This window comes from Cervus elaphus, chromosome 4 (genome assembly GCF_910594005.1).
Source record: "Cervus elaphus chromosome 4, mCerEla1.1, whole genome shotgun sequence".
In the NCBI taxonomy this organism is placed as follows: Eukaryota; Metazoa; Chordata; class Mammalia; order Artiodactyla; family Cervidae; genus Cervus; species Cervus elaphus.
This window is the reverse complement of record NC_057818.1, coordinates 24190339-24217718: the sequence shown is the minus strand read 5'-3', so window position 1 is coordinate 24217718 and position 27380 is coordinate 24190339. Positions and strand designations below refer to the sequence as shown.

Genomic DNA, 27380 nt, shown 5'->3' with positions numbered 1-27380 from the left:
TGTTGTTCAGTCGCCAAGTAGTGTCTGACTCTTTGAAACCGCATGAACTGCAGCACACCAGGCTTCCCTGTCCTTTACTGTCTCCAGGGATTTGTTCTAACTCAAGTCCATTTGATTAGTTTAGAATTTCCCAAAGTTCAAGTGACTTTGGGTGGTACATGGGTACAGCACTAATTAATGAATTAATGAGAAAATTAACTCACTTTAATCTCTTCTCAATCTTTCCATACCAACAAGAGAAACTCTAAGTTTGGTTGCTAATATGTTTTTAATACTTTGTTAACTTTTCCAAGCTTTCATTTTAATAACAAAAGAGCAGATTCTAGGGTACAACACTAGGCACAACCTTAATAATAGCATATTTTTAATGTTATTTTTTATTTTCTTAGATTTTTTTTTTTTTATCATGGACTATTTTTTTAATAAGTCTGTTGAATATGTTACAAAGCTGCTTCTTCCTGAGATGAGAAGCAGACAGATGCACCTGGGTCCTTACAAAGATTTGTAACGACCAGAGATTCAAGCTGGGACAAAGGATCATCACTGTGATTGTGGCTCGTAACCCATTATCCTGTGGGCCCACATCCCTGCTGTTAACTCTGACTTGTGGAAACCCCATTTTCTACCCTGGGTATAAGGGAAAGGGCTGGTTCTAGGTGAAGTCTCACTTCCTTTTGGGGGAGAGAGTCCGGGCTTGGGTTATACAAACTCTTCCTATCCCATGGTTTAAGGGTGTTATGGGTTAAATCGGCATTTGAGGATTAACTCTGGACACTCACCACTGGAGTTTCTGTGGGAAGTGGGCCTGGCTTCCCTCAGATCCCCAGCCGCAGTGCATGTGTGGGGTGGGATGTGGGAGCTGCCATCACCAGGATGCACCCGTTGGAAAGTGTTTCTCCCAATCCCAGCTGCTTAAAGGCTAATCTTTCTGCCTCACATGGGTTAAGAGTGCAAAGTTGAGTCCAAAAAGGGCTCAATTCAATCTCATTTCCTCCTCCCTTTGATCTCTTCATTTCCTATTTCACTTCCTCTGACAATTTCCTCCTTCCATTCCCAGAACAAACAACTCTCACTGTGGCACTTGGCCATTTGCAATCATTTTCCCAGATGCGGATTCTCTTTTGGCTGCTGTTCACTATGGACCGTCTGATAAATATCAGAGGCAGGTTTGGGGGCACCTCACGTCGTGCTTCATGGATCCTCGTGCCTGAGAGTTGGGTATAGCTAGAGCTATCAGCCTATGAAATCTTGGATCCCCCAACAGGGAAGTAGCACAATTATAACCAAGAAGTTGAGTATTTCATAGTGAACAAAGATAGGTTTCTACCTATGGATCCCTCAGAAAGGGCTAATGTCGTGATTTCAGCCATTTGTGTTTTTCTTTCCTAACTGAGCTCATGGGTGAGAACCAAATATTCCATTCTAAAAAAAAAAAAAAAAGTCAAGGCACAGAATGTTCTAGAAACTTCCATGTTTTTATTTTTATGTCTGCGTCTCAATGTGCAATGGTTCCCGAACTAATCATATTAGTAAAACTGGCAAGATTAAAAGAGCCATAAACACACACACTCAGTGTTTCAACATCCATTAAAATGTATACTGCAGCCTCCCAGAATATTTAATAGGCTTATATGATGACTGAATGTAAATTCATTCATCTCAGTCAAGTTGGGTTATTAAGATACACACGCTAAGTGATTTGTCCTGTATTTACCCTTTGCTGGGAAAATGGTATCTGATTTTGAAAAGGAAAAAAAAAAAAAAAAACAAAGTTGTTCTTTGTTGAAAGAAATGGGAGTCAGGACCCAACCTCTGCCCCACCCCCGCCCCAGTTTTCATACCAGCTCTATCACAAGCAAAATACTTAGTCCCTGTGGGACTCTACTGTCCATCTGAGAAATTAGGAGGATTGCCTAAGTGGTCTCTAATGTTCCTTCTACCACCGACTTCTTTAAAAATGGTAGAAGGAGTAGAGGAATGTGGGCTCTGGCACTGGACCACCAGCGTTCAAACCCTGCCTCCACCACTCAGTTTCCCCATCTGTAAAATGGGGATGATAATAAAAGAATGTTAAGGCGAGACAATCAACGCAAATCGCGGTACCTAGGGAGTGCTCAATAAATGTTGGTTAACTTTAGACATTAATGCAATTCCCTGGTGGTCCAGAGGCTAAAACTCCGAGCTCCCAGTGAGGGGGCCTGGGTTCAATCCTTGGTCAGGGAACTAGATCCCACATGCCACAACTAAGAGTTCACATGCTACAACTAAAAATCCCGCATGCTGTTGAAACCGAAAAAAAAAAGAAAGAAAGAAATTAATGTAACATCTACTGGGCAGTTTGAAAATGGATTTCATTCTTGAATTTAAGAATATCACACTTTAGCTACATTATTAAATTTAATCCTCCCCACCACCTTGCAAGGAAGATGGAGTTAACCTTGATTTAAAGATAGGAAACTGAGACCCAGAGAGATGAACTAACCAGCCCAGAGTGATACAACTATTAAGAGATAGAGCCAGGATTTAAACTCAGATCCTCACTGACTCCATTGTGGGCTCCCCTCCCACCCAATCTATTCATCTAACTTCTGGTTAAGTTCCAGTGCATCCAGCATCCCTCAGGGATTCTGAGTACATCTCTAAGTATTCAGCCTGTGGCCATAAATTTCTCCACTTCGGGAAAACGGAAAAGAGCTGGACCATGTTCTGATCATTTTGGTTTCTCTGGAGATTAGGACTGAAAAATCAAAGTTGTGTTCTCAACACCTGTTTTCTCTCCTCCCTCACTGAAGCTTAGTCAGCCAAGAGCAGCTTTTGTTCATTATTATGTTTTGGTTTTAATTTGCTGAGATTCAGGCTCAGTGATATCACATCTCCAACATTAATGTGTACCTCGGCCAAGTTGAGCCACGTGGAAAACCAGAGTCACACTTCTGAGTCTAGATTAGTTTCCCAGCTTCATCACTATTGACATTTTTGGCCAACAATTCCTTGCTGTGGGAGGCTGTCCTACACACCCTGTAGAATGTTTACCAGCATCCCTGGCCTCTACCTATGAGATGCCAGTAGCAATCCTTCCTGCCCTCCAGAATGACACTCGACGTTGCCAAATTTCCCCTTGGGAGCAAAAATCCCCATTTTGGTTGAGAACCACTAGGCTAGCTAAAAAGGATGAAAAGCTTAAGCTATCCTTTTCATTCTGCCTTTGCCTGCTTCATCACATGGCTGTTGGAGTTATTTAGGTTCTGGTAAGCAATTGTTTTATCTGGCAACATCCTAGCAGGCAAAACATCAGCCATCGGGAGATGCTTTTGGTCTGAAGGCGATTTTGCCTGGATGGAAATACATGTTATGTTTTTGTCTCTGTGGCTAGCAGGCTTTTTTTTTTGGGGGGGGGGGTGGGGGGTGCAGTTAAGGCAGCCATTTTCAAAATGGTCCCCCCAGCTCTCCATGGGTCCAGTGCCCTCTGCTGGAAGATTTGCCAACATTGTCTCAGAGTAGGTTGGGGCACATGGTTTGAAAATTTGGGAAACGGCACAAGTACAAAAGAATAAATGAAATAATCCAACTCATAGGAAACTTTTGCAGTAGCTTCCTTTGTATCTAGTCATTTTTTCCACAAGCTTTCTAATTTCTTGGCAGAAATTTTTTTTTTTTTTTGGTAGATTAACCAAAGCTCTTTCCATCCTTTCATCTGTATACCCATATGGTCTTTCACTGATAATTGTAATAACCACATCACCAAAAATTTACTGATGAGTTAATCTTGTGTCTAGTCACTGTGTCCCCTGTATCAGAGGTGGCCAACATTTTTGGAATCAGGGATCAGTTTCATGGAAGACAGTGAGGGGTGGGGGATGATTTCAGGATAATTTAAGTGCATTAATTACATTTACTATGCACTTTATTTCTGTTTTTATTGCGTCAGTTCCACCTCAGATCATCCAAGCATTAGATCCCAGAGGTTGGGGACTCCTGCCCTATATGCTTCCTCCTCTGGTGTTCTCAATAGCTCTCTTGGGACAGAGGGTATTATTACTATTATTATTCATACACATTGGTGGCTCGGAGGTGAAGAATCTGCCTGCAATGCGGGAGACTCTGGTTCAATCCCTGGGTCAGAAGATCCTTTGGAGAAGGGAATGGCATCCACTCCAGTATTCTTTTTTTGTTTTTCTTTGTTTTGTTTTTTTTTCCCATTTATTTTTACAAGTTGGAGGCTAATTACTTTACACTACACTCCAGTATTCTTATCTGGAGAATTCCATCAACAGAGGAAGCTGGAGGGCTACAGTCCGTGGGGTGGCAAATAGTCGAACACAACTGACTGACTAACACTTTCACCAAGACTTGAAGAAGCCGAGAGACCCAACCAAGGTCACACAGCCTATAATGGTGGAGAAAAGGCCTCAACGCCAGATCCCACGTGTTTAACCCTACACTACACTGCTTTATTCTTTTATTCCTCTTTTCTTTTCCATTCCACCCTAAAGTTCCCTTTCCAAATGTGACTCATTATTGATCTAAGGAAGCAGAGTATGGATGTCTGGTGTCATTTTGAATTTGCTCCCATTTATTTAAAGCATATTTTTCACCTAATTACCCCTTTTAGCTTCCGAAACCACAGGAAGATAAGTTGCTTTTTTCCCAGTGTGAACTCTAGATGCAGAATTCTAATAGAGAACTAGAGTCTTAAGCATTCAAGGGCTCATGAATCTCTCTAAAAATATTATATTCGAATAACATTCACGTGCATCAGAATACATCAGAATAGATCCAAGACCTTGTAATTTATGGCCTTGCTTATTACTTTAAAAGCCTGGGATTCTTGTAGAATATGGTTTAGTGGGTCAAACATTCCCTTTCCTCTCATTTATCAGGCTTTTGATCTCATGTCAGTCCTGAATGTCGACTTGCCTGGCCAGGAACCCCGGGCTAGGAGATCACATACACAACAGACCCCCTTCCCTTTTAAAAACTGGTGGGGATGAGGGTGCGACAGCCCCGGCTGGGTAAGCAGAGGAGGTATTGAGTTCCCTGAGTCCTCACTGCCCCTTTGTCTATTATTATTTTATAGTTTTGTTCTGCATTCCTTTCATTCAACCTCCAGTCCATAGAAGCCTGTTTCTTTATTAGTTACATATGTCTGCACCCTTTTACCCCAGCAGGGAAAGACAAAATATTCTGGAGGGCTCGGAGGGCTCAGAAGCCTGGGATGGACAGCTAATCCATCCCCACCTTGAACTAATCGGCGAGCTGATGTGCTATTGTACTGGGTACTGTGCTGTGTAGCTGAGCGGTGGGGTTTCAATTTGTAGGAGCATAAACAGATACTAAAGTTGGAAGAACGGCTCAGTCATTTGTTAGCAGAGTTCAGATCAAATTATCACAGCGGTCCCCTGCTGACAGCCTGAACAATTACCTCCTTTTTTTCTTGATCTTTAAATGTTTTCTGTTTCACTTAAGCCTCAGTAAATAGTTTACTTCTCATGGGCTTCATTTATTGACACAGAGAGGCTGATTTATTTAATTTTGTTTCTCTGCTGCCTTCCCAGAAAGGAGTCCGTAATGCTTTGTTGAAATCTCCCCCCTTCCCTGCCCCAAATGATAAGTTTATCATGGTAGACTGAGGAAGCGGTTTAATGACGTGACTATAAATTATCTGGCTTTTTAATGAGAAGTTTAGATGCCCGAATTTGAAAGCCGATTTTTAAAAGGCTTTAAACCAGAATCCAGCGTCTGTTACTTGAAGAGGTTGAAATCCAGAGTCAGAAAGGGACCTAAGGAGCGATCCTGGGACTCTGGGATCTGAATCCATAATTGGATTATTCAAAACCCAGGAATTTGATTATTCTTTTAAAGAAAATGGTGTATATTGTGTCCCTTACCTCTGTCCCACCTTGGCATAGATTCATTGATGTTCTGAGTGAGTTCACCGGAATTAACTCCAACATTTGTTTTCACTCTTTTTCCCCTTCCCCCATTTTCAACCCTTGACTTTCACTCTTCCACAGTTACATTTGTCTGCTTCTTACAGTCCTACTGGGACGGATTTATCATCATTTGCTAACATATCTGTCTCAAAATCTCAGCTTTGATCAGCTTGTATTTTATAACTTACATCTGTTCTACATTTAACCTTTTGTAATGCTGTTTTTCAAAAATATTACCTGAGCTAACAAAAGAATTGTACCAGAGCATGAGCGTCAGAGTGGAGACTTTAAAAAAAAAAAAAAAAGCCACCAAACATACCTGCCTACATGATCATATTTTTATTACTCTTCCAGAGGTGACTTTTCATTAAATGTATCAATCCATCATTTCTCCCCACTTTGTGGCAGGACCTCTGTCGATCCAAGGGCTTCATGCTCCCCATCTGCACTAGTCCCATCTTCTTGACCCTTCCTCTGCCTGGAATTCACGCCAGAGCACAGGAGATTGTGAACAGAGTACTTTTGCTGGGGTCCATGGCTGGACTTGGAGCTGGCTTTTCTGTCCCATCTGCCTGACCTGAAGGGGGACCCAGGGTCTGTGCTGACCAGGGCAGGCTGCCATTATAGCACATGTGAATTCTTTTCCAGCAGGTCTGCCTTCCATGAGACTTGAATTCAATTTCATTTGTTTATTTTAAGAAAGTCAATTTATTTTTACTGATGAATTCTTGACACCCAAAAAGTATTCTTTTAAAAAGTATAATAAACATTCATGTACCCACCACCCAGCTTAAGAAATAAAATATTGCAAATACAGTAGAAGGCCCTTGTGTGTCTCTCTTCATCACATCCTTCCCACCACTCCTTGGAAAGAAAGTTCACTCTGAATTGAAGGTATGCATTTCAGGGTATTTCTCTATACTTTGGTGGTGATTTAGTCACTAAGTTGTGTCCGACTCTTGTGACCCCATGGACTGTAGCCTGCCAGGTTCCTCTGTCCATGGGATTTTCCAGGCAAGGATACAAGAGTGGGTTGCCATTTCCTTCCCCAGGGGATCTTCCTGACCCAGGGATTGAACCCGATTCTCCTGCATTGCCAGCAGATTCTTTACAGACTGAGTTAAGAGGGAAGCCTTGTTTATACTTTAACTGTTTATATATGTCCTTCTACACAAAATTTTTCATACAGTTCTGAGACATGCTTTCTTCACCCATGTTGATATGTGCAGTGCAAAGCCATCGTTTACATTGTTGTTGGACGTTCTGTTTTCTCATGAACATTTACATGATTTTCAACTTTCTTACTATAGACAGCAATGCTTTATGAAAATTCTTACAAATGTCTCCTAGGATGCCTGTGTAAGAGTTTCTCCAGGCTCATCACTGAGAGGGAAAGGCTGACTCACAGGATATACATTGCTCGATTTTAGTAAATATTGCCAAACTCTTTCCCGACACGGTTGTTTGATTTTACACTCTTGTCAATGCTTGCTATTGCCAGACATTTTAAATTGTTGCCAACGTATGGGAATGTAATGGTATCATGTAGCAGTTTTCATCTGCAACTATTTGCTTGCTAACAAAGTTGAAATGAAATGGTAAATAGTAATACAGTGCCTGGCACATAGTAAATATTCTATTAATGAAACATTGTTGCTATGATTACCTTACAGAGCAATCCTATGGGGTAGTATAAACAGTGCTTAACCCCATTTTATAGATGAGTGCCCAGGACCTGGAAACACACCAGCTGTAACAGGATAAATCCAGAGAAAGATAAGCAGTGGAGATGACGGTGGTGGGCAGTAGCCTGTGATCCGTGTATCACTACCACATGGAGAGACCATGGCCAGTGATGGCCTACCGTCTTGAATGATGCTTGCTAACTTTCCTAATGACTTTTACACCTACTCTGAGTCAAGGCTCACCATGGGAATGTGAAGGTCAAGGACTGGGTTCTCTTTTTTTTTGGTTCGTGGCTTGGGGAGGGGACAGGTGGCCCTTGGTTCACCCCTCTAGGTGGCAGGGATCTCCACAGAATCAACTGAGTCAGACCTTTGGAGCTCCCGTTCCCCACCACAAGCTTGCACCCTGAAAAAGCAGCCCTGGAGACCATGGACTTCTTTACTAGCCTCAGAATGTTAGAACTGAGTCCTCTTCCTCCAGTGAAACTGGAAGAAGCCATATATTTGGGGGAACATATATAAGTCATCTTGATGACTGATGCTAATGACATCAGTGATGAAGATAATGATGAAGAGGAGAAGGAGGAAGAGGAGAGAAGCTAACTTTTTTTTTTTTCTCTTTTGGTCACATGCAGTATGCTCCTTCTATATGCCAAGCACGTGTGGACATCTCACATACATTCTCTGTCATCTTTGGAGCTCATGAAGAACTCTGTTAAGGAGACAGTGTTAACTCCATTTTACTGTTCCAGTAGGATTGTAAGAAACATGAACAAGCGAGCTCCAGACAGCCTGGTTTGGGAGAAAGCGGCAGTCAAGATGTCCCATTTTTAACTGAGGCTTTCTGTGCCCCAAACTCTCTCCCTCCTTTAAATTTGTGCTCAGCCCCCTCAGTCGCGCCCCGACTCTTTGAGACTTTATGGACTATAGCCCACCAGGCTCCTCTGTCCATGGGATTCTCCAGGCAAGAATACTGAAGTGGGTAGCCATGCCCTCTTCCAGGGGATGTTCCCGACCCAGAGATCAAACCCACATCTCCTGCATGTCCTGCATGAGCAGGTGCGTTCTTTACCACTAGTGCCACCTGGGAAGCCCTGTTCTTTAAATTACTAGATTTATTTTCTTCTACAGCATCATCCTTGCATTCTTTAAATGAGTCCTCTTTGGGCTTCAAACATCCAGGGTCCCAAGACAAAACCAAGTTCACCATGAACTTGAAGCATCACGTCTAGGTTCTCCGCCTCTTTTAAGGACCAGTGTCTGGGAAGTCAGGTGGTGGCTTCAACTCTATAAAGTTACGTTTTGGGTTAAGAAAGGCAGCTGCATACCTCTGCTACCACTGTGAGGTTAAGATCTGGTCATACACCTTTTTCTCTTTTGATTTCCAGAAGGCATGGGAACGGCTAAGGTTACCAAACACACTTCTCTTGATGGAGAAAAAAAATTTTTTTTTTTTGGTTTGGTTTTGTTGTGCCAAATTCTACCCTTTGAAAAATGCAGAAGCCCTTTAGAGATTAAGACTACAAACAAGCTTAAAACACATCTTAACAGCATTCAGAAATGTCCCAGGTGTAGGCGGGTCAAAGCGATATCTTGTTCTCCTAAATATTTCAACAGATAGACAAACTTTTGATTGCGATATCTACTCGAAAAATGACTTTGAACTCTCCGCCAGTACCTCCCACTTGGGCTTTCTAAACCCCACAGAGGGCCAGTGGCTGATAAGGGGCTGGAGTGGTCCCGGGCGGCGGGGGCCTTTTATCTCACCTCGCTGTGTACACGAGCTGGAGCCATTTGCTTAGCTTGGCTCTGCTATCCTGAGGACCTTTTAAAAATCCTCCCATTTATTAGGATCTAACACCCGATCTGTAAATAAACCAGCAGAAAATGTAGATTTCAGCAGTCGTAGGAGGGCAGTTCACTCTCAGGTGGGCTGAGTTCTCCCTCTAGCTGGTTATTCCTCTCTTGTTCACTCCTTGAATCCCCTCTCTCCTCCTCTCCCCTTCTTGGTTCCTCACTTCCTTTCCCCTTTTCTTCCCTGCCTTCCTTCCTTTTCCTGCAGCCACTTGCAGATAACAAAAGAAAAATCAAATAGATTGACTGTAGTTTTGATGTAGGCTTTAAGTTCACGTATCAAGAAATAGTAAGAGTCTGGTGGTTAAGAGTCCAGACTCAGCCTGGGTTTGACTTCTGTTCTGAGTGGGTCCTTGCTATATGATTTTAGGCAATTTACATAACATCTCTGTGCCTCAGTTTTCTCATCAGTAAAATGGGAGCAAAAACAGCCCATGGGGTTGTTCCAGGAACTAAAATTCAGAATGGGCCTTGGTACAGAGTACACCCCAAGTTTCAGTTAGTTTTCAGATGGTAAAGAATCTGCCTGCAATGAGGGAGACCTGGGTTTGATCCCCAGGTCGGGAAGATCCCCTGGAGAAGGGAATGGCAACCCACTCTGCTATGCTTGCCTGGAGGATTCCATGGACAGAGGAGCCTGGTTGACTACAGTCCGTGGGATTGTAAAGAGTCAGACACTACTGAGCAACTTTCACTTTCACATTAACGTGCAGGAAGGTTTGAGATGGTTTTCATGGCATCATCTCTGGTCTCAAAAAGAGTTGTCTTCCACTGACAGACCTTGGGCACATAGCTCCACAATAAGGACGTGAGCCCCTTCACAGCCCAGATTTCCCACAGGTGAACCTAGGGCCCCTCATCCCCTCCAGGACAGATGAGGGAAGAAGACAGTGGGTCTGTTGCCCTGAGCTCAAGAAGCCGACACTGATGCCTCTCCATCCCCCAGCACCCAAGGATGGAGGGTCTATCTGGTGGCACTATCTCAAACATGTGGAGATGCTATGATTAGGCTGATCCATCTGGCCCTGTTGAGAACTTTTGGTGATACAGGTCTTATCACTGGGAGAGAATGTAATCATCTCCTGGCCATTCTGTGCCCCTTGTGAGAGAAGGCTGGAACCCATCCTGCTCTCCTGGGCCACATGGTAAGGCTAGCAGGAAATAGGACCCAAAGTCCTCCCCTTTCTGTTATGGGTCCACCCTGAGGCCTCCAGATTCTCTGACAGGTCCAGGGCAGTTTGGAGGGACTGTTGCTTCCCCTTACTAGGCCATCAGGTGATTAGAGGAAAGCCCTGTGCCCCTTTCTCAGAGAGGCGGAGCCAGTAGAGGTGGCTGACCCAGGATGCCGGGTGGAGGGGCGGGTGCAAAGAACACAAAGTATCTTCTCTGGACTCTGTGGAGCCTTTTCTGCAGGGCAAGAACAGATAAACTGAGTCTGAAAGAAGCAGGGTGCCTCTCTCATGGGTTGTATACAAATGGAAATTTTGAACACTGTTTTTCTTCCTAAATGTTCAAGGGTAGTTGGCTGGGTTTGTTTGTTCTTTGGCAGCATTGCTTGGAATGCAGGATCTTAATTCCCTGATCATGGAGCAAACCCTTGCTCCCCAAAGTGAAAGCCAGAATTCTTAACCACTGGACCATCAGGGAAATCCCGAGTAGTTAGCTTTTTGAAAGGACCTATAGTAAGACGGAGAAGTCAATGGCAACCCACTCCAGTACTCTTGACTGGAAAATCCCATGGACGGAGGAGCTTGGTGGGCTGCAGTCCATGGGGTCGTGAAGAGTCGGACACAACTGAGTGACCTCACTTTCACTTTTCACTTTCATGCATTGGAGAAGGAAATGGCAACTTACTCCAGTGTTCTTGCCTGGAGAATCCCAGGGACGGGGGAGCCTGGTGGGCTACCGTCTATGGGGTCACACAGAGTCGGACACGACTGAAGTGACTTAGCAGCAGCAGCAGCAGCCTAGTAAGACCTATAGGGGCCCCCTGGTGGCTCAGAGGTTAAAGCGTCTGCCTGCAATGTGGGAGACCTGGGTTCGATCCCTGGGTCGGGAAGATCCCCTGGAGAAGGAAATGGCAACCTACTCCAGTATTCTTGCCTGGAGAATCCCATGGATGGAGGAGCCTGGTGGGCTACACTCCATGGGGTCGCAAAGAGTTGGACACGACTGAGCAACTTCAGACGGATGGATAGTAAGACAAAAATCTTTCGGGATGTAATTTGCAGCTCAGATATTACAATCAAAAGGATTTCTTAAATGACAGCTGCATTGAAACACCTGCAACCTCCAAATGGGTTTCCTGAACACCACGTAGATCTTGGGATCAAGGGTTCAGTTCAGTCAGTTCAGTTGCTAAGTCATGTCTGACTCTTTGTGACCCCATGAGCTACAGCACACCAGACTTACCTGTCCATCACCAACTCCTGGAGCTTGCTCAAACTCATGTCCATCGAGTCAGTGGTGCCATCCAACCATCTCATCCTCTGTTGTCCCCTTCTCCTCCTATCTTCAATCTTTCCCAGCATCAGGGTCTTTTCAAATCAGTCAGTTCTTCATATCAGGTGGCCAAAGTATTGGAGTTTCAACTTCAGCTTCAGTCCTTCCAATGAATATTCAGGACTGATTTCCTTTAGGATGGACTGGTTGGATCTCCTTGCAATCCAAAGGACTCTCAAGAGTCTTCTCCAACATCAGAGTTCAAAAGCATCAATTCTTTGGTGCTCAGCTTTCTTTATAGTCCAACTCTCACATTCATACATGACTAGTGGAAAAAACCATAGCTTTGATTAGACAGACCTTTGTTGGCAGAGTAATGTCTCTGCTTTTTAATATGCTGTCTATATTGGTCATAGCTTTTCTTCCAAAGAGCAAGCATCTTTTAATTTCATGGCTGCAGTCACCATCTGTAGTGATTTTGGAGCCCCCCAAAATAAAGTCTGTCACTGTTTCCCCATCTATTTGCATGAAGTGATGGGACCAGATGCCATGATCTTAGTTTTCTGAATGTTGAGCTTTAAGCCAACTTTTTCACTCTTCTCTTTCACTTTCATCTAGAGGCTCTTTAGTTCTTCTTCATTTTCTTCCATAAGGGTGGTGTCATCTGCATATCTGAGGTTATTGCTATTTCTCCCGGCAATCTTGATTCCAGCTTGTGTTTCATCCAGCCCAGCGTTTCTCATGATGTACTCTGCATTTAAGTTAAATAAGGAGGGTGACAGAGAGCAAAAGTTTCTCTGAGGAAAGAGAACCACTATCCATGCAGCCTCCTTTGCTTTGATTAAGGTTTGTGGCCGAAACTGCCTGCACCCACAAAATCCATTTTCTTCTTTGGCCTGGCTGGACTATAATGACCCAGACTCCCTTGCAGTTGATCAGGGCCACTTAAGTTTTTTCCCATAAAATGTGAGCCAAGTCACATGGGCTACTTTCAGTTCTGGGCTCTAACACATCAGGTACGCCTCCTGCATGTTCTCTTGCCCCTTCAAGACTGGCTGGAATCTGGACAAGGCGGAGACCGAGCAGAAGGTGACAATGCCCTGGGCAGGGCCGATGACCTCTGCCCCAGATCCAGCCCAAAGTTGGCTGATTCTGGCCACACCCATCACGTGAGCACTGCCTAGGTTTGCTTTTGGGCCACAGCCCCAGAGCCGAGTTGTTGTAACAGAGACCTTATGACCAGCAGGCCAAACATATTTATGATCTGCCCTTTAGGGAGAGAGTTTGCTGACCCCAACCCTAGGGGATGGCCAGGAAACAAAAGGAACTGAGTCTCTGAGCAGAGGGACTGTACACATCAGATGCATGGTGAGATAAGGAAATGTGGACCCTTGGCTCCCTAGGTTTCTTGTTGTCAAGTGTCACAGCAGACACAGTCCATTTGACAGTGTTCCTGGAAACCACATCAGGACACCTGAATGGAAGGACTGAAGCTAAAGCTGAAGGTCCAGTTCTTTGGCCACCTGATGCGAAGAGCTGACTCACTGGAAAAGACCCTGATGCTGGGAAAGACTGAAGGTGGGAGGAGAAGAGAATGACAGAGGATGAGATGGTTGGATGGCATTACTAACTCTATGGACATGAGTTTGAGCAAGTTTCGGGAGTTGGTGATAGACAGGGAAGCCTAGTGTCCATGGGGTTGCAAAGAGTTGAACACAACTGAGTGACTGAACTGACTGAATTGAAGGAGAAGCCTGGCACACAGAAGGCACGCTATAAAATGTGATGATCCAGCAATCCCACTTTTGGGTGTATCCCCAAAGAAAATGAAAGCTGGATATGGAACAGCTATCAGCATTCCCGTATTCATTGCAGCATTATTCATAAAAGCTAACACGTGGAAAGGGTCTAAGTGGCCATCGGGGGTGAACGGATAAAGAAGATGTGCTATGTACATAAACAATGGAATATTACTCAGCCATGAGAAAGCAGGAAATTTGCCAAGTGAGACAACATGAGTGAACCTTGAATGCATCAGGCTAAGTGAGGTAAGTCGGACAAACAGAAGTACTGTATGATATCACTCATGTATGGAATCTAAAAAAACCAAACTCATAAAAACAGAGAAAAATGGTGGTCAACAGGGCACGGGGGTGAGAGCATAGGGCAGACGTGTTTTAAGGATACAAACTTGCAGTGAGTAGTAAGCAAACCCAAGAGATCTCAAGCACAGTAGAGTGAATATTAGTGACAAGGCTACATTATAGTCATTAAACTTGCTAAGAGGCTAGAACTTATTTATTCCAACCACTAAAAGGAAATGATATTTATGGCACAGATAGAGGCTCTAGTTATAGCTACAGTGGCAATAACATAACAATATATAAATGGATCAAATTAACCTGCTATACACCTTAAATTTACACAATATTCTGTGTCAAATATATTTTAATTTAAAAAATGAGTTGAATGAATGAATGAGCTGGAGCGTAGAAGAAAGCCAAGAGAAGGGAAAGGGAAACCAGGGTACTCTTGCCAATGTAGAACATCAGATGAGTTTGTTTTTTTTTAATATTCTATTTATTTACTTGACTGTGCCAGGTTTTAGTTGCAGCACACAGGATCTTTGATCTTCATTGCATCATGCAGGATCTTTAGTTGTGACATGCAAACTCTTAGTTGCAGCATGTGGGATCTAGTTCCCCGACCTGGGATCGAACTCAGGTCAGCTGCATTGGGAGCATGGCGTCTTAGCCACTGGCCCACCAGAGAAGTCCCAACAGATGAGTTTTGAAGGCAGCAAAACCTGGTTCTGGTACACTCAAGCTGTGTGGTGTTCAGCAAGTCATTTTACCTCTCTGAGCCTTACATTCTTCATCTGTAAAAAGGAGATGGAATGACGGAATCACGCAGCATTGTCACAGTTAGAGATAACAAGAATAGAAGGTATGATGGAGAAGGCTTGGCTGTGGTTGTTTGCCATTGTGGATGTCAGCCGTGCAGTGGTTTCTCTGCCATCAGCTCTGAAGGGAGTGAAAAAAATCAGGGACCCCTGAGAACCTTTCCAAAGTTCTAGAAGTAAATACCACTTACAAGAGATTATCTCCCTCTCAGTCATCAAGTTATCCTCTCAATTAATTTGTACCCACAGACCTCAAATGATGAGCAAGATGGTGCAACTCCTAGGGCAGTCATATGAACACAGGGCGTGACAGTTGCATTTCCTACATAATAAACGGCTTGCTTTGCTGTAGAAGAATGTGTTTGTTTTGAGCAGCAATTGTACAGCCTGAAATTCTATGATTCTGAAAACTTGGTGAATTTCTGCTTGGCCTCTCCAGTGGGAGGAAGTCACCAAGTGTCATACTACAAGTTCCATGTAAGGAGATGACAAGAGGTGTGTGTAAGCATTGGGAAGACAGGGCGTCTGGGGCAGGCGGAGGGGACAGGTGTCATCAAGGGCAGATTTGTTGAAACGGATGCATTTTGAGTGGTACAGTGTGATGATCCAATTAGCTGTCCTTTGCTGGATACTGAAGTGTTCCAGAAGTTGCAGTGGTACTCTGCATTTTTAGCCAATATACAAGGTAGCTGGGCTTCCCAGATGGCTCAGTAAAGAATCTGCCTGCCAATGCAGAAGATGCAGGAGTCCCGGGTTCAATCCCTGGGTTACGAAGATCCCCCGGAGGAGGAAATGGCAGCCCCCTCCAGTGTTCTTGCCTGGGAAACCCCGTGGATAGAGAAGCCTGGTGGGCTACAGTTCACGGGGCTGCCAAAGAGTCAGACACAACTGAATAACTAAACAACAGCAACAACAAGGTGGGCATTAATGATTCTCCACCTTCCACAGATGAGAAAACTGAAATTAGGAGAAGGGGAGTCACTTGATTTGGAACATGTGACTGATAACAGTGAGAGGCCAGGATGGAAATCCTGGTGTGTGGGACTGTAGGACCCACAGCCTTGTCTGAAATACAGCATTTTATAGGACCTGCCCCTCTCTATTATCCAAAGCCACAGATGGTAGGCGATGGCAGATATACTCACACGTTTTAGTCATGTATTTATTTTAATATTTATTTGGCTGCGTTGGGTGTTAGCTGTGGCAGGTGGGATGCTTCATGAGAGATCTTTCACACTGGCACACAGACTCTCTAGGCAGGGAGCAGGCTCAGTATTTGTGGCGTGCTGGCTGAGTTGCTCCGCAGTGTGGGATCTTAGTTCCCTGACCAGGGATCAAACCCATGTCCCCTGCATTGCCAGGCAGATTCTTAACTAGGAGACCACCAAGGAAATCCCTACACTCACACTTCAAAAAATTTAGTCACCTGTATTTAAAAGCTAGAAGATTTTATGTTGAACTCTAAATGCAGGGCTTCTTGTGGCCAGTGAGAAGATCTGGCAACATAATGTGTGAATCGCCCCTCAACTGCAACTGGCTGGAACCCAGCAGAGAATGCTCCCTTCGGGAAACACAAAACCAGATCCAGTTGGCCACAGTCCCCACTAATCTCTATTGTCTACTCTGCCGGCTTCAGTCATTTTCTTTCCTTCCTGGTCCCTGTAGACATTTGGGTTCAAGATCCCTGCCGTAGAGTTTTGAAGCCCCTATCTCCAGGGGGCAGCTGAAGGAAGCAATGGAAGTATTACTTTCCCCTTAGAGCATGGGGACATGAGGCTGGGTGGGAGTGGTGGCGGGTGGGGAGCATTGCACTCTAGATAAGTGGCATAGTTCGTTCCAACAGGTGGATGTCTTTTCTTGAGTCAGAACCACCTTGCCTTCCCCATCCTGCCTCCCCTGTGCAGGGGGGCTCAAGAATCTCTGAAAGCATCTTGTTATCCCACTCCCCTTCACCAGAAGCCCTCAGTGGCTCCTATTGAACCCATTTTATTTCACTTGATCTCCAAAGAGTCCAGACTCATTATAGACCTTGGTAAATGCTTCCCACCCCCCCACCAACCAACCCCCACAGCTCTATGGGGAGATCCACTAACTTGATCAATAGACCCAAACTTTAATTTTTCTTCTACAGCTAAGGCTATAGGGTGGGGATGGAGGGGAGGAGAGAGGGGAAAAGTCTTAAAACAGTATCGTTATGATTTCCCTTTGCCTAGAGGAAGAAACCATGTTGCTTCAATTTTGGCATGAGTTAAACTCGATGCAAACATCGCTATAAATGGGTCAGGCAGTCAGGAAAGCCAGCAGTTGGCCACATTTGTGCTAACTCCAGTCTTTTTGTTTTTGCCAGAGGAAAAAAAAAATTCTAATTTCTATCAGTCTAAATTGAGTTGGGGAGCATTATCAGCTGGAAGGACCCTTCTGATTTGACAGGCCCCACTGTATGATGATTAATTACTTCTCAGCTTCATTGGACTTTTCTAATTTCCTTTTGCCACTGGCTGGAGGCACCGTGCGATAAGTACTGCTCTTATTATTTTCTGCAAAGGAAAATGTCTATTACAGTCTGTCGTACAAGCGAGCAGAATAAAAAAGACAGCCGCTCAGGAAACTTGCAAGCGCCTCTCTCTTTATTTGGTCTCCCCTGGCCTCCCTGATTCGCTTGTTCTAGAACAGAGGTGACCACACACGGTTTCCTGTCAAAATAAGAAGATAAAATCATAATCTCTATCAGAGTACTTGACATTTGGAAATTTGTATAATGATTTCATGGGATTTAATCCCTCCGCTCACCACAAATCCTCCTCCAAATGCAAATGCAACTAAAATATTATACTGAGAAAAACAGGGTCATTCTTCTTCGCCGGTGCATTTATTCGGTCATAAATTCAACTTGGGGGATTGCCTTACTGTATATAATACTGCAATGAGAACAATAATAATGATGATGATGATCATAATAATGATGATTAAAAAGCCATAATTGAGTTTGGAAAGAGAACGCTTTTCTAAGCGGACCCAACACCTAAATTAGAATGTGTTGGTTTCCAGAGACCGCTTGCCTCAGCACACGATGGCTTACGTGGCCGGCGGGCTGGCTGTCTCTAGAATGATCTCAGGCTCAGCCGGAATGGACAACTGAGACCCAGTAGTGGCTGCCTGTTTTCCTGGAGAGGAGAGAGATGAAGACGTATAAAGGATCCCGCTTCTGCGGCCCCTTCCGCCTGCTGATGCTCAGGCCAGGGCCGAGACTGAGTTCGGAGACCCTCAGGACGTGTTTACTGAGGCTCACGCAGGAAAAGCTCCATTGAGCAAGTCACGGCAGCATGTCTCTGCATCCCTGGCTGCCGAGGAGGCTACTGATTTCCCAAGGAGTCTGACTTCAAAGCAGGCGTGGGACAGAGAAAGCTGAGAGCCCCAGAGGTAGGGCTGGTGGCCCCAGGGCCCTGAGTTCCTGCCACAGCCTGGCTTTGGCTTCCGAATCCTGCCTGTCCACTATGGCCACTTTATCTGTGGAGGGTGGGCAGCAGGCTGGGAACTGCTGAAGGAGAAAGAGCCATTTAGCTTCTCTCTCTCTCTTTTTTATTTATTAAAATTTTTTTTTGGCTGCTCTAGGTCTTTGTCGCCGCGTGGGCTTTCTCTAGTTGCGGTGCATGGGTTTCTCACTGCAGGGGCTTCTCTGGTTGTGGAGCACTGACTCTCGGGGTCTCGGGCTTCAGGAGTTTCAGCGCCTGGAGTCTAGAGCGCAGGCTCAGTAGTTGTGGTGCACAGGCTTATCTGCTCTGCCACATGTGGGATCTTTCCAGACCAGGGATCAAACCCATGTCCCTGGCGTTGGCGAGCAGATTCTCCATCACTGAGCCACCAGGGAAGCCCAGCTGCATTTTTAGTAATAATACTAGAGAGTATTTAGCGAGCACCTACTACATGGGGGCACCGAGCTAATTATGTACATTATTCTACATGGTCCGCACAGTCCACTTGATGTTGGTGCTGTTATGAACCCATTTTTACAGACAGGAACATTTGAGCATCAATGTCTTGCCTGGGATCACGTAGCTAGGAAATGACAGAGCCAGCATTTGACCCCAAGAGTGCCATTCTCTCAACCTCTCTGCTCTGCTGTCTCTTATTTCTCTTTTTCATCTTTTGCAAAAACCCTGATGATAGTGTGTGGGTGAAGAATACTGGCTGGATAAATAGGATTTGCTATTTTATTCTCATACTTCATTCATGATTCTCTCTCAAATTGTATCTCTATTTGTTCCCTAAATGTGTAATGAGCAGTTATTCTGTGCTAGCTCTTTTACTAGGTTCTAGGGATACCCAGGAAAAATCCCCATAGTACTTGCCCTCAGAAAGCTCCCTCTAACAAATGACTAAAAGTTAAACCCAGAGCAAGAGATGCTATAATACAGTTGCATAAGAGAGGACAGATCCACCAGAATCTAAGAGTGGGAAAGTATCAAAGGCCACACCGTGAGGCCGACGCTGGTTTAATCTCTGAAATGGACTGTTTGTGATCTCAGGCAAGTCCCTTCCCATCTCCGGGTCTCAGTTTCCCTAGCTATGCAATGTGGTCATTAGCCTAGACTAGAGATTGAAAACCAGTGACCCATGGCTAGATCCAACCCACAGGTGAGCTTTCTTTTGTCTGCATGTCTGTTTCTTGAACAGAAACCACCATTCAAAAGCACATCAAAATCTAGGTTTCCAGCTACTTTTGAAAATAAAGCCATGAGAGATGGCACCCACATCCCCACCCAGCCAGCGGCGGCTGGAGTGAACAAGCAGATGCAATGCATTGTTCAGATGAATGGAGTACTTTTCCAGTTTGGTGCAGTCTCCACCACTCCCTATCAATGTCCAACACCAAGATCAACTAAATACGGTCCTGTGTCCTCACATTGATATCGCTGATTAGTGTTTTCTTCTTAAAGGAAATATACCTCTGTAACCATGATGCTAACAAAAGCAGGAAACAACATCAAATTTAACAAAGAATCACATTTTAAGAAAAAAAGAGTAGAGAGCATGTTTCCATATTGAATTAAAGAAAATTTCTGTGTATTTAATATACAAACAAAAGCATACCTGTGTTGAAAGAATGCAATTGTATTTATTCAGTGTTCCTTCTGGCATCTGAGTTTGAACCCTGGGCTTCTTACACCTCCAGAACTTCACTCTGGGTCCTGAGGGTGCCTGTTGTGGAGATCTGGAGCTGGGGCTTGGCCACCAGCCCAACCCCAGCACAGGGCCAGTGTGAAAAGCAGATTGTCAGTCACCTGTCCACCTGCCCTGTATGTGTGAACTCTCCTTGGCTTTCATTGAGAGAGGTGTTTAAGTCTCTTGGGTGGGGAGAGTCTCCAACCACTGACTGATCTTTCTGTAAGAAGGAATCCCTCATCCACTGGTACACGGTACCCAATCCCCCAGCAGCCCAGGAAGAAAGGGCGGAGCTTGGTATGGCATGGATGATGCATCCTGCATCCGCATGGTCTGATGAGGTGAGCTCTGGCAAACTGTAGCTTTGCAGCTTGTCACTTGTCCCTTGTGAACCTTCACCATCCCTGGATCCTTGCTCTGGGCTCTGTAACCTTGCAGTGCCTGGCCCTGGACTCTGTGACTCACATTGGTCACTAAGAGATTAATAAACACAAGGCAAGCAGGGGCTTGAAAGGTGTTTGTACATCTTCTCTTCCCCTCCTGCCCCTCTGCCTTCCACACAAGAACACACCCAGGCCAACCTGTTGAAAGATGTGACTCATGGAACCGAGCGCAGAACTCCAGTTGTCCCAGGCAAAGTCATCCTAGACCCACAACAACCAGTCTACCCTGAAACCAAGGAGAGAGCCAGCCCCAGTTACCAGCAACCCTTAGCCAATCTATAGCTGACGTCATACTCATGACTTGGGCCAGCTGAGAGCTAAAGAAACTCCCCATCAACCAGCAGACTCGGAAATTTAAGAAATGCTTATTCGTCAAGCCATTTTTGCAGTGTCTTGTAACACAGAATTTTTATGGCAACAGATAGCTGATCCTCCCTACAAGGATGTTTCTTTCCCAACAGCGCCATCCCTCCCCCAAGTCAGCGGCTTCCACCGCTTGTCCACAGGCTGACTCCTAGAAGATGAAATTGGTCCAGAGCCTCAAGTATTTGATGGCTTCCAGAGACTGGTCTGGGGCTAAACTCTGCCCATTCCCAGCCCTGTTGCCTTTCACCGGCACTTTGTTTTTTGAAGCCTCCATTTCCTCATCTGTGTAATGGGAAGAAGAATAATACAAACCATGCTGGATTCACAGAGTTGTTAGGATGATTAAATGAAAAGGACAGGTGGAAAGAATGTTCAACCCCGTGCCTACCATAGGGTATATGTTCAGTAATGATCAACAAGTCTCACTCCTATCCTTTCCCCTTTGCTCTTTCTATTACTCTCTCAAACTTTCGGTGGGATCTCAACCTTCCTGCACACGGCAGTGGGCAATCGAGCAACTCTTTCCACCTGCACAGAGCATGATGGTGTCAGGGCACAGGCCTACAGAATTTCCCTCCGGCAAGAAGCACAGAGGATACCCAGTTACTATGATCCCAGGACCTCCCACCCCCCCATCACCTTCCTCATTTGCAGCAGGTCACTGGAGATGGCCATAAGCACACTCCGACATGCCAGACATCACTTTGCGCTTAGAAAACATAATCAGTGGCACATCTAGAAGACAAGGTTTGTCCCCCAGAGAGGCTGATGGTGCAGAAAAATGAGATTCTTTATGTGGTGTAAGATACCATCGCTTCCCAAAGTGTGCACTGAGAGAGTGTTTCCACATGGTATCCTCTAAAGAAATAAATGATAGATAGATAGATAGATAGTAGATATAAAGATAGATAGATAGGGACAATCCAGGGAAAAATAAATTTGATAAATTCTGAGCCAAACAGGCTTATGGAAAGACTTCTTGGAGATGTTCAAGAATAACGTGTGTTATTTCTCTCCAGCAAGGAGGCAGAAAATGTTGTGGTTTCTTTCTTTTTAAAAGTGATTAGGGAAGCCCAAGAATATTGGAGTAGGTGGCCATGCCCTTGTCCAGGGGAATCTTCCAGACCCAGGAACTAAACCCAGGTCTCCCACATTGCAGGCAGATTCCTTACCATTTGAGCCACAAGGGAAGCCCAATTTGACCACAGAGCCCCCCATTTTGGAGTCAAGTTTGTTGGGACCATGAGCTATCCTTTGGGGAAATGGCGAACTTAAACTTCACTTTGGTAGCATGGCTACCATTGCAGACAAACCATCCCCACAAGCAGGTACTTCTCTGCCTCGTGGAGGGAGCCACGGAGGGCAACACTGCTCTCTCTTTCACTGTCTTTGCCTCTTTTATTTTGGTCTGTCCTGACCCCTCTGTTGTTTGGCTGCCAATAAGAGCTGAAAGTTTGATGTTCCTTGGTTATGGCTTTTTTCTCCCTTTTCTTAGCGTGAACTGTGCAGGCAGATGTGGGCGATTCCAATTCACTATTCCTCCCTGGTAATGTGAATGCACAAGAAGGCAGAAGTCCCTTCTTTGTGATGGAATAAAGCAGAAATGCTAGAAGCGTTATTCCTTCTTCATCATGCCCCCAGTCAGCTGAGGTTTAAATTGAATTCTGTCAGGGTCACCGACGTGATATTTTTTTTTTAAAGCAGGCATACAAGATACCATTACATTTCATTTTAGGACAATTGCTCTCTGAGCAAAGTGTGTTATTTTCCTGTAGGTAATCCCCTTACCAGACTGTGGATTTGCCATGTTTAACATCATCTACGACAACCAAAAAGCAATGAAGTGTGTTATTGACAATGTTTTAATTACAATACGTAAAAGATCCAAGACAGCGAAGATGAGAAAATTATCTGCCTCTAGTGGCATTTGTATGTTTAAGAAAAATTCACAGTGGTGGTCCGAGCATGATGTATATATATATACATATATATATATATATGTGTGTGTGTGTGTATTCCTATATATATATATTCCTGCTAATGACTAAAAGTTTTAGCAGCATGTATGGGATTGCTTTAAAGAAATAATCATATTGATAGAAATGATTGTCTCTGGCAGCACGACAAATGAAATTAGAAGCCCTTAGAATTGTGGGCTTGCAACAATGTTAATGTGAAATATAATCGTTGGATGGCTTTGTTCTTTTTCCCAATAAAAGGTGGAAGCTTTTGAGTATTGTTATTAGGCGAGCTAAGCTGGGCTTCTGTATAGCATAGTTTTGTGTGTCTGAACCAGCAGAAGCTTTTGAAGTCCCACGATTCCTTCTGCTTGCTAATTCTTCCATTTGTTTGATTTTTGGTACAAAGAAAATGAAAGAATATGATGAGATTATGGCATTTTAAGTCAATATTTATTAAAAAATCAATCTAGATGAAAATCTGCCCATCCCTCTAATTAGATGAGGCAACTTGAGGTTGATTTTTAATTGCAAAAGTAATTACACGGAGCAGATAGCCAGTGACATTTGATTATCTAGGTGATTGATTAAAAAGCCGAGCTCACCAAGCAGATTGCCAGCCAGGGAATCCAGACAAAAGAGCAAATTAAAAAAGTTGTCCTGTTAGTAATCACAAAATTCAAGGATGAAATTACAGAGCCAAACACCTCCATTGCCCCTTCATCATCATCACTCACTCCACACGCATTCACTCCAACGCCTGATAAAGAAATGGATTAGTGTGAAATTAATTGAAGAAGGGGGGAAAAAAGGGAGGGGAACCAAATTCACTGCTGAGCATAGGGCTTTTTACAAGTTGAAACAAATTTCTCCAGTTTTATAATAAACTTTTCTTTTTGGCAAGAGAGATGTTTTCACAAAGGATCTTTTCAGAATGTTTGATGATATTAATTTATCTATTAAGAGAGAGGGAGGGGGGAAATCTCACTTTCTAGTAGAATAGGATATTAAGATGTCTTGCTTGTTCTCCATTTCATTATAATGTGAAAGCCTGGGGAACAGGCTGTACATTTGGCAAGAGAATCCTTGGATTTGTACACAGCCCTTGCTGACATATTGGGCAGAGTAATGAAGGGGTTTCTCAGTCATTCGGGGAGACCCTGCTGGGGTCCTCTTGAGGATATTGGGGATAAAAGTGGAAGGGGCATATACTAGAGCCACCCCCAAGAGGACCTTGAATCTGGATCATTGAGATAATTCTGAGTCCCCAGGAGTCTCTGAAAAGCAAAAAGGAAACTGAGGCAGGGCCACTCCAGTGCAGCTTGGGTAGCCCTGTGTTCTGGCTGCCTGCTGGTGACTGCTTGTCAGTACTGCTCTGGGTAGAATGTAATGAAGCAGTCAAGAGATAAAGTCCACATCAGTGCGGACATCTATTCTTCTGCTTTGTCAGCAGATGCCATCCAGTCAGAGTTGGATGGGTGTGATGAGTTCCTTACAACCCTCCAGGGAAGCTGATTTCAGCTAATTCCGGGGTCCACAGCCTTCAGGTGCCACAGGGAGATGCTCCTTCAGTAGACAGATGCTCAGATTCCCAGCCTCTGATACTAGGTAATGCCACCCTCCTCCTCCTTGTAGTCATTATATTGCTTTTTTGAAATCCAATTTATTTCTTCAACACATCCTTTTGGTAAGGGAGTTTGATATTATAGTTAAGATTTCAGACTCTTAGAAAACAATTTAGCGTCATCCAGGGTCTTCCCTGGTGGCTCAGTCGGTAAACAATCTGCCTCCAATGCAGGAGACTACCTGCAATGCCACAGATCAGGTTTGATCCCTGGGTCGGCAAGATCCCCTGGAGGAGGAAATGGCAACCCACTCCTACAACGTCCCATAGACAGAGGAGCCTGGTGGGCTACAGTCCATGGGGTCACAAGAGTTGGGACATGACTTAGCTACTAAACCACCACCAGTGCAACCAGAGTCATATACATCCTTTGATGTAGCAATTCTTCTACTACGCACGTGTCCTAGAAAAGTACGTGCAATATAAACCAGCAGACATGGGCAAAAACACTCACAACAGCAAGGTTCTTATAGTTGGTGCAAACTGGGAAGAGATCAAATGCCTATGCCTTGACAAATGGATAAATAAATTGAAGTATGTCATTCAATGGCATGGTATGCACACATACTATTTCAAAGTTGCAACATCATGCCTAAGCAGCAAGACAAGAAAGAATATTTACTGAGTGATTCCATTTACACCAAGGTTGAAATCTTGAAAAGCTATATTACATTGTCTAAAAATTTATTGGTGATCAAGGAGAGGAAAGATTATAACCAGGGAGGAAGTGCATTGAGTCTTTGGGGTATTTTCAATGTTTTCTCTTTGTCATTGGTGGTAGATATTAACTGCTTGTCCCCCTGTACACATATATTGCTTGGTTATTTTCTGAATGCATGTTACATTTCACACACACATGTTGGTAAATAGACACATACAAATTTAAAAATCGATCTTCAGAATGCTCAACAGATTCATGCCAATGGGCAAGAAGGGAAAGTGGACTGCAGATGTGGTACTTCAACTTCACCTGTGATTTTTTTTTATGTCTTTTATTTTTTAAAAAAAACCCTCTAAGTTCATTTATTATGTTCAAGTTCTTTGTTTAAACAACTTTTGTAACTAATATGGCTAAATGTTAACAAACATAAATTCTAGTTGATGGGAACATGAATATTTAAAATGTATCTATTATGCAATTGACTTTTTCAAGAATTCCGAAAAGAAAAAAGAAAATACTTACTGCATATGAAAAACAAACTAATAAGGACACAAGCTGAATTCTGTGGGAACCAAAAGAGGAAAAACATGATTTACCTGAGGTGATGAGAGAAGGTTCCCAGAGAGGGTGCCACTTGAGCTGAATCTTGGCCAGTAAGTAAAAGTTCGTCAGATAGACTCAGAGGATAAGACCGTCGAGTGGAAAAGAACATAGCATGATGAGTGGAGTGCAGACAACTGGTGCTACTGAAAGATCCTTCTGGGCCTCAGTTTCCTCATCTATAAAATGGGCCATTTTCCATCTCTCACATACCAGGCTCCATAAAATACGGAGACTCGATTTAACAAAAACATTTAAGATCCTGAGCTTTTGACACAAACTGCCCAGGTTCAAGTACAACTCTGTTCCTTATTGGCTGTGAGACCTTGGGTGAGACAGTCAATTTTTCTTTGCTTCTCTGCCTTTTCTGTACAAATAGTGGTAACAGGATTTCAGTATTTACCTCGCAGGACTTTGGTAAAGATGCAATGAACTCATACACTTAAAATATATCCATCAGTGTCTGGCAGATCATAAGAACCCAGTTTGTTATCATCATGGGATTGTTGATTTATTATTATATTATGGGATTTGTTGATTCTCAGGTATCTGTGACATTCCTTCATGGCTTTTTCAAAAGTTCTGGCCGTTTCACTGCGTCTATCCACAATTTCACCAGCTCAAGGATTCTGCCATGTTTACTAGGGGAATTCTCATAACCTGCTGCTCATCTCATCCGAGTCACCTAATGGCTGTGCATCAGATTTGCCCAGTGTTCCCTCTCCATAGCTACCCCTCCTCTTCTAATAGCTCTTGTGTGCTGGGATCCCATTCATTCTTACTTGTCTGAGTTTTCCCTTCTGATTGCTACTGTCAGCCAGATTCTCCAAAGGCCACAAGCAAAGCTCCCCCAAATCCATACTCAATTATGTTGCCCTCCTGAGGGGATGGGGACTAGTTCAGGAGATAACAGGAAAGATACTAGTGTTGGCTTTTCCTTTATTCAGGGCTTTGGAGCAGGGTTTCTCTTTGTTAGGCAGTGTTAGGTAAATGCTCCTGGGCAGGTGCCCTCTGTCCGTGGGCAGGAAGCAGTTATTGGTGAGGTTGAGGGTGAAATCCCCATAGGGTTAGTGGAGGAGTGTCTTTTCCTGATTCAAACTTAGACACTGGAGAGATGGGCAGGAGCCTGGGGCTGATAGTTGTTCAGTTTTTCAGTTGTGTCCGACTCTTTGAAACCCCGTGAACTGCAGCATGCAAAGTTTCCCTGGCCTTCACAATCTCCCGGAATTTGCTCCAACTCATGTCCATTGAGTTAGTGATGCCATCCAACCATCTCATCTTCTGTCACCCCCTTCTCTTCTTGTCCTTAATCTTTCTTAGCATCAGGGTCTTTTCCCATGAGTCAGCTCTTTGCATCACGTGGCCCAAGTATTAGAGCTTCAGCTTCGGCATCAGTCCTTCCATTGAATGCTCAGAGTTGATCTCCTTTAGGATTGTCTGGTTGGATCTCCTTGCAGTCCAAGGCTCTCAAGAGTCTTCTCCAGCATCACGGTTCAAAAGCATCAATTCTACGGTGCTCAGTCTTCTTTATGGCCCATCTCTCACAACTGTGCATGACTACTGGAAAAACTATAGCTTTGACTAGATGGACCTTTGTCAGTGAACTGATGTTTTGGCTTTTAAGTATGCTGTCTAGGTTTGTCATAGGAACTTGATCCCTAACTATCAGAGCTGTGGGAAAACATAGCAAGAGCTGATCCTGCCCCCTCACAACACAGATAAGGAAACCAAGGCCCCGTGAAGGTAGAG

At 44.1% G+C, this 27380-nt stretch overlaps 1 long non-coding RNA gene across 1 annotated transcript; it reads right to left on the bottom strand.

Annotated features, from left to right (window-relative positions):
* LOC122690612 lies at window positions 1-26911 on the bottom strand. Its single transcript, XR_006340056.1, has 3 exons — window positions 26808-26911; window positions 11756-11762; window positions 1-30 (listed from the first exon to the last, which is right to left on the bottom strand). It is a non-coding gene; the product is annotated as an uncharacterized LOC122690612 (long non-coding RNA).
* Between the last annotated feature and the right edge of the window lie 469 nt (window positions 26912-27380).